Source organism: Pollicipes pollicipes, unplaced genomic scaffold (assembly GCF_011947565.3).
Source record: "Pollicipes pollicipes isolate AB1234 unplaced genomic scaffold, Ppol_2.1 Scaffold_3087;HRSCAF=3621_pilon_pilon_pilon, whole genome shotgun sequence".
In the NCBI taxonomy this organism is placed as follows: domain Eukaryota; kingdom Metazoa; phylum Arthropoda; class Thecostraca; order Pollicipedomorpha; family Pollicipedidae; genus Pollicipes; species Pollicipes pollicipes.
In genome coordinates, this window is record NW_023596225.1 from 37,685,395 (window position 1) to 37,692,269 (window position 6,875).

Genomic DNA, 6,875 nt, shown 5'->3' on the forward strand with positions numbered 1-6,875 from the left:
GTCAAAAGTGGCTTAAACAGATGATCGGCTGAGCACTCGATTCCGAAAATCAAGCGGGCTCAGTGACCTTTCATAACTCCATATGACGCAACGCGATTCAGTTTTATCTAGCATGCGAGTATGCTGCGTGCAATGGAATGTGTAAACTGACCATTTCACCCACTTTGACATGCTAGGCTAGTCTCGGGCCATGTCAGAGGCTAAGTCTCGGGCCATGTCAGAGGCTAGTCTCGGGCCACGTCAGAGGCTAGTCTCGGGCTATGTCAGGTTACGCGGGTGTAATGATCAGCAGCGATAAATAAAGTCCTTAGGATGGTGGCACGTGAACGAAACAACAGTGGTAGTGTTTGGGATATCAGGGGCGCGTCGATCGCCCCGGCCATTCAGCGTCCACAGGCTTGTTTTCGCTGTCTGCAATTATTAGACTATGCGTGGAGAGCGCTCTATGTGCCTTGGGTCATCAGGCCTGAATTAGGCGTGTCAAAGTTGAAGTCGTACACTGTCACGGAACATAAGACAGGCGAGCGGATTGTTTTAAAACCAATATGATTCATAAAATCTAAAAGAATCCTCGCATCATACATCGGTTGCTCCTAAATGACTGAGTGTGGGGTGCGGAGTCTTCGCGGCGCGTAAGAGCCGTAGTAACTTACGACGCCCAGCTTCGGGATGGCGGCACTGCACCAGGACATGAGTGACTGTAAGAGGGTTATTACACAGAGGACAAGCTGGCGTTTGACCTGGCAGAAGAAATCTGTGAGTTCGGTACTCATGGCGGATACGAAGGCGACAAAGGCTGACTTCCTCCCTTCTGCTGTCGCCATGAGAGAACGCCCAATCGCCCCAGGTATCTTCATTGACATGATCCATTATGCATTATTGCCATTACCATTATCATTCATTTCATTGAGTTTATTTTTCGTGGTGCCATGGACAGCTGTGCTCGCCTGGTTCTAAGCCTGTCGCCTTTTTTTGACAAACAAGCAGATAACAGCTGCTTGAGGTCCGATGGTGTTTAGAGTATGGACTTAGTATCGTACAGTTCAAAATGAAACGGCGCCCCTTTAACCTTCCTTAACCGTTACAAAACAGCTGGCAATCATTGGTTGAGTGTTGTTTATTTTCGAAATATATAGCAGATTAGCACGTGTTTTAGTCCGCTTGTCATGTTAGGTTGCGTTTTGAGTTGTGTCTTTTACCTTTTGGTGTGACAGTGTCACGGGTTTATGAAAGTTCAAATGACGCACAGCTTATGGTGTTAGCAGGATGCATGGCATGTGACATGTAACCATAGCAAGTATGGACGTGAGTTAGAATGTAACTTTCCGTTGTCTGTGATTGTGCATGTACTTTCATCGAACGCACTGCATTCCTGACGGCCGTTTGCAGCTGAATATGGATGTACGCACGTCATACATCGGAATTCTACATTTTTGTTTGCGAGAACTGATGTGAAACTTACTTCGTCCATGAAAAACATGTCGGGGCAAATATTCGAGTCTGCACCATGCATTTGCGTTAAAGACGTTTGCAAAACCTATTTTCCGGAACAATTTGTACTATTGGCGAGCCACTGGATGCGAATTTATCCATGTAGACTTTAACGACGCGAGTAGTCTTGTCATTAACTTTTTCAGACGACTATTTAATCGGGCAAGCTTTTTACTTACGGAACTTTTGGCCCTGCGAAACTGATACCCTGCGTGCCTCACTCGAATTAATTTGGACATGCAAGCTGTAAACAATTGTCATATGAATTATTCTAGGCGTGCCTTGTTTGCAAGGAGAGATAACGCAAGGAGAGCTGAATCAGCAACGCAGCTTGGAGACCTACAGAAACGAGAGACGCAAGCGGGTCCCATACGGGGGCCCAGCTGAAGCTTTTTTGGGGTGTGTGTGTGATATGAGCCGCGAAGACTTTCTTGTTCTGATGTTTGTTTTCCTCGATATATAGCTACAGTAGGCATTATTTGTGAGCTAGGATATCGCGCCCTGGCAGAGTTGTCACTCATAGCGTTTTTCACTTCCAGCGGCGAGTTGTTTGGACAATTCCAGCCCTGAAAATAATAGTAGAATGGCCGGTAAATGTCTAAAATTTTCACACACGTGTGTAACGTGCCACGTATGTGCTAACTTGGTGGTCTTGCGGTCTGGCTAGCAGGGAGGTCTGTTACTTGACTTGGAGAGCAACGAAGTCGACGTTTTGTATCTTAAATGCATAATTTTGGGCCGGGAAGCGACGAGGCGGTCGGTACAGTTCTGACACTTTCACATGCATGTGTGTGTGTGTGTGTGTGTGTGTGGGGTGTGGTGTGTGGTGTGTTGTGTGTGTGTGTGTGTGTGTGTGTGTGTGTGTGTGGTGTGTGTGTGTGTTGTGTGTGTTGTGTGTGTGTGTGTGTGTGTGTGTGGGTGTGGTGTGTGGTGTGTGAATATCTTGTGCAATGGTATTTTGAACCACCAAAGCGATAAAATGGTCTGCACATGTTTTTATATTCATACGCTTGCACATGTCCTATATTTGTGTTGTTTTGGTCGCTCTTGAATCTAGCTTGACAGAACAAATTACGTCCGTTAAGTCCGAGAGGTGCGAGAGAGAACCGTCGCTGGACTTTGGGTAGTCAAGCAGAAGTCGCGGTCTGATAAGGTGTGATTTTGGACCAGAAAGCCATGAGAAAGTCGGTATGGCCTTGGCAGTTTCATAGATTCACACCTGTCGCGTTTGGAACTGATTGGGTGATATCGTAGCTAATCCACATTGAGGTGCGTGGGTTTACATCGGCTTACGTGGTTAGTGCACATGGAGTAAATCTCGGCCGGGCGACCGCCAGTCATTCAGAGCCAATGGATGTTATCTTTTCATGGAAGCTTGGCCATCTCATTCCAGGAAGCCATAGAACGGTCGATACATGCATTCATATTTCACATACGCGCACACATGCCACGTTTGTGCCGATTTGGCCGGCCTTGCAACCAGCCTGCAGAGAGGTCCATTGCGGGCCATAGAGCAATCCTGCGGAAGTTTCAGTCCCATCATGCGTGATTTCGAACCCGAAAGCGATGAGACGGTCGGTGCAGCTGTGGCATTTGCACACACACGTGCCATGTTTGGGCTAGTTTGGTCAGTCCTGCACATAACTCGCCGAGAAGCCCTTTGTTGACCTTGGACAGTTATCGAACGGGCGACCGCCAACGGTCCAGACCACTCGCACAACGGCATGTTCAATCGCCAAAGCGATAGAGAAGTCAGTACATGCCTCCATATTTCACAGCCGTGCGCATGCGCCATGTTTCTGTCGCTTTGGTCGGTCTTGCATCTAGCTTGCAGGGAGATCCATTACTGGACTTGGAGCAAGCAGGCAGAAGTTGCGGTCTCATACTCTCTGGTTTCAGACCCGAAAGCGATGAGGCGGTCGGTGAAGGTCCGGTATTTTACCGACATTTAAACCTACTGCGTATATAACTGGTTGGGTAGCCTCGTAGGTAAGCTACAGGGTGGTGCGTTACTCGACATGGGGCGATCCTGGGCCGGGCGAGCCCCCGTCCCTCGGAGCCGCGCTTTAGAGGATGATAGGATGCCGGCTATTGCGGGAGGGCATATACCATTCTCACCCGTATTGAGATTTTTACATGGGTGACGTCGCTTGCTCCGCGCAGTGTCTCTCCATTCACGACATTCCGCCCCTGTTCGGGCGCAGCCTGCCACGGCCCCGCCGATCAGGCGGCCTGCCGGCGCATGCGGTTGAAAATCGCCAGCCCTCGTCTGTGTCGTCAGGTGATGTTAGGTCTACGCTGGGGGCTGTTATACACTGGTGTTATGATGCGTTGTGTGATGTGACGCGTTAGGAGTCGTGCAACATTAGGTGATTTGATATTTTGGGTCTTACGATGCATTAGGTGTGGTAATGCATAAGAGGTTACGATATGTTAGAGGTTATGAACATCAGGCTTTGTGATAAGTTAGGAGTTACGAGCTTCAGGCGCTATGATACGTTGCGTGTTATGATGGATTGGAGGTTATGACACGTCAGTGGTTATGATACAATGGGTATTTCGAACATTAGGTGTTATCAGGCAATAGTGGTAACGAGCACAAGTGTTGCGGCAATCCCGCGGATGGGGGCTTGGCCAATACAGTTGGCCTGAACCACCCCCAAATCCTCATTTCTCTCCCAATTTCCGCCACTTTGAGATCCGTCCTAAGGTCAAAATCACAAACATAACAAAAGTTCATCTGTACCGACCTTGTTTTGATGTTGAGAAATTATTTCCCATGTGAAACTGATGTGATGGCGATAATAGCGATATACGATGGCGATATTGATAGTGTGATGCTTTAGGTGATATAGATTAGGTAACTAGGGTTAGAGCAGTTCAGTCGCTTGCTGCATTGGCGTTGCCCCAGTAGGTCCTTTTTTGTTTGTATGAGGTGGGCCCTCAGATGAGCATTCATGCGGCTTAAGTCACTATTGTCCCCTGCCCCCCCCCCCTCCCCCCACCCCCGACAGTGTACAAAGAGACACACCTCAGCCTGATCCTTATAAACTGGTATGAGGGCCGGACCTTTAACATGTCGAAGAGAATCCTCGACAGTTACTTTTCTCATGTTTGTTATTTGCAAATCCTGTGCTAAGGCGGTCCGAAACGTCAATTATTTGAAGTAGATTGTTTAAAAGAAATGCTTCACATTTGAAAATAGTACAGCAAGTATCAGATTTGATGCAACAAGCTCACTATTGGTATTCTTTTTAATTGGAAAGGGCTGGTCTTAACAGCCTAATTCTTGACAGCTTGGTAAGCATTCTCCTCAGTGCGTCACGAGTTGATTACGTCATCGTACCTTGCAAAACACTGATTGAGAGCCAATTGACGGCCGTTATATCTGGAAACTGGGCTCACAAACATCAGATATGGACGCCTCGACAACGCTATTTTTCTTAGACTTGATGGCCGCATGGCCTGGGGAATGACAGGATTGGAATGACGTTATTATGGCGTCATGAATGTCACGGTGACTGCAATACTCTCCCTGATATATGTTCCCCATTTTCGCTGGTTATGTAGCCCAGAAACTAGGTGGCTTAAGAAGGGCAGGCTTGTGAACAGCACCGGAAGGTTTTCAAGATGGCTATTTCAGATTAAAACACCATTTAAATATGGAATACTTCCTTTAAAGAGAGTTCTCCACATTTGTATGTGGTTTTGAACTGAAATAGCCTTCCTGGCGATCGTGCCATGCAATTCCCAACCTTGTCCTTTAACCCTGACATTGCAAAATTATCTGACACTCCCCGCTGATTTTCGATTTAAGTAATTTTTCCCGCTGTCGTAAGGCTTTTTGTTGTAATGTTGAACTCCGTGTAACATTTTTTTCCCTTCACTAATGGGGCAAATTGTCATGTGAGTCATGTGGCACTGAGATCGATGGCCACAAGGCAAAGGCTTCCAGTGTCAGCAAGCAGATGCGCTGAAGGTAACTGAGATATGCCGCTTATCGTGTTCCAAGTCATACATTTGTGGTCCTCAGTTATTACTAAGGCACATAATATCCGAGCACAGTCAATGAACTTACTAGAACATGTGATCCAGCGTGCAGAGGGAAGCTTATTTTGACATGGCCAGAGTTATGTTAGGGCAGGGGCGTGGCAAACAAGAACCATGAGGCAGACTTCAGCAGCTATGTGATAAACGTCACAAAGATTCCAGAAATATTTTGGCGGAATTTTAACATGCTTCTGGACACCGTAATTTGACATTTCAGAATGGATACTAATACCGGGAAGAATATGCAACTCGGATTCAGTAGGAAAGTAGGATCAGATGAAAGGATCCCGAACTATTTTGTGATCGAGCACACGTCTGGTCAACACTCTATGCAGCTTTGACTTTTGACGTCACGTCTACGACCAGTAGCAACATACGTTCGTATGAAAAACACATTCCGAAGAAAGTACGGAAAAGCTTTACATGCATCTCAAAACACAATATGACGTTTCAAGAGACATTCCACCGAGCAAAGTTAAATGATCACATGATTAAATGCACGGGCTGGGCAATGGATGACCACAGAGGACGGATATGTAAACTTCAATGCCCAACAGTTGATTCTGAGTTTTCAAACAGTACCAAACTTTAGGGTTATTTGCATTTGAGTGGACGATGACGGTTTCGTAGCTGATTAACAAGTTGGAAGTGTAAAGGTCGCACGGGACGTGATCTGTTCGTAAACGGATTTTCACCTCCAGTCCTCGGCATGTCGGCTCTGTTCTTGTAGGCTCGTCCATTGGTCGTGCGTCTTACACCATCGCTTTCCAGGATAACTTGTCAAATAATTTGCGTTCCTCAACATCCGATTGTTCGCTATGTCTTCCCCCCCCCCCCCCCCAGAAGCTGGTGCCAGAGGCTGTATACCGCACCATCGTTTTCATTTTGTAACATTGTTGTGACAAAGGTTTTGTGGGGACACAGCACTGGCTAAGAACGACACCCTGATGAGTTGGAGATCTTGATCTTGTGGAGTTAAGCCGACGCCTCTTTCCGCTTGACCAACCTGCTAAGCCTCACGAGAAACGGACGATCAATTTGATCGCCAAATGCGGCTGTATGGTCGCTCGTCTGTTCCGTATGCTATGTTTATTTGACAGTTATTTTGCAGGGTCATCCTGGCCGTCCGACCTGCATCTAGTCCGGGTCGTCAACAAATATACGCTCTGTTTTCTGGCGAGCCTTGGAAGTGTAAATTCATTCCTACTGTTTTGTTCCTTCTGGTCTCTACTCAATGTTTTGATCCGGTCTGCTTTTTTGGGCAACAAGTCTCTAGATGCTACTGATGCTTCCCATTCTTCTTTGAGAAGGCTGCGTCTTGGGCTGCCTTTTCA